At 41.1% G+C, this 1,187-nt stretch overlaps 1 long non-coding RNA gene across 1 annotated transcript; it reads left to right on the top strand.

The window, feature by feature from the left end:
• Positions 1–6: 6 nt before the first annotated feature.
• LOC106944367 (uncharacterized) lies at positions 7–1,068 on the top strand. Its single transcript, XR_001424251.1, has 2 exons — positions 7–355; positions 542–1,068. It is a non-coding gene; the product is annotated as an uncharacterized LOC106944367 (long non-coding RNA).
• Positions 1,069–1,187: the final 119 nt, after the last annotated feature.

The following is a 1,187-nucleotide window of genomic DNA, read 5'->3' as shown; positions in this document are numbered from 1 at the left end:
ATCATCATTTCTACTCAGATTTCTGTTAAAGTCTCTCTGTTCATCTTATTATTTTCTTTCTATGATCAGTCTGAGGAGCTTTGGCTCTGGATCATCACTGATCTGGAAATTTCTTCTCCAGAGATTTCCAGCATCACCATGGCAACAGAGATGGAGGATAAATGAACTAAAAACTTGAATCTGCCTGTAAAAACATTGATCATTGTTCATAGAGCAGCTCAGTGAGGTTTCTGTGTTTCTACAGATCCAGCAGGAGGTCAGGAGGTCGTACAGTTTACTGTGGAACCAGAAGAAACCAAAGTCCTGCTGGAGACCCAAAGAGACGGGAAACGGTACCTTGTTGTCGACTGTGGAGGTAAAAGTTACTCACCGTTACTTAAAGGTTTAAAGACGAGTTTGAAAAATCAGTGTTCACACTAAGAGACCCAATAAATGTATTGAATTGATCTTTTTGATAATTTGCTGAATATGAGTTAAATTGTTCAGTGTTTTCTGATATCTATCATTTAATCTGTTTTATTCTCTTCCTGTTTGTCAACAGATTACAGTCACTTCACTGTTCATGACGTCCTGAAAGGAGGAGCCCTGAAGACGCTGCATGAGGCCCCTAAAAATGATCTGGGAGGACAAACTGTAGAGAGAAAATTCAAAGAGTTCCTGAGAGAAATATTTTGTGATGAAGTCTGGGATGAATATGAGCAAAACTTCCCCAGTGAGGTTCAAAAAATCATGTACGATTTTTCTCATCTCAAACATTTGGATGAAGATGTTCAGATCCGTTGCCCGGGTAACCTGGTCATGTTGGCTCAGAAACAGAAACAGATTGAAACGTTCTTTGATTCAGTGGAAGGAGCTTCCTGGGATGATGGATCTATCAGGATCTCCAGAGAGAAACTGAGATCTTTCTATAATAAGAGTCTGCAGGGAATCACAGGGAAACTCAGAGAAATATTAGACAAAAATCCCAACATTGGGTTTATTGTGTTAGTGGGAGGATTGGCTGAGAGCCAGATTCTACGTCAGCACATCACTGATCAGTTTGGACGTCAGTATAAAGTCCTGTGTCCTCTTAGACCCCAGGAAGCGATTCTGAAAGGAGCCGTAGAGCTGGGGAGAAACCCAGAGATGGTGGAGCCTCAGAGGAAACGTCCAGCTTGGTTCAGATGTTGGTCATGAGATTTAATTTT

Source organism: Poecilia latipinna, unplaced genomic scaffold (genome assembly GCF_001443285.1).
Source record: "Poecilia latipinna isolate Pla-1442-1.1 unplaced genomic scaffold, P_latipinna-1.0 Scaffold8571, whole genome shotgun sequence".
Lineage (NCBI taxonomy): Eukaryota > Metazoa > Chordata > Actinopteri > Cyprinodontiformes > Poeciliidae > Poecilia > Poecilia latipinna.
This window is presented reverse-complemented; position numbering and strand designations above follow the sequence as displayed.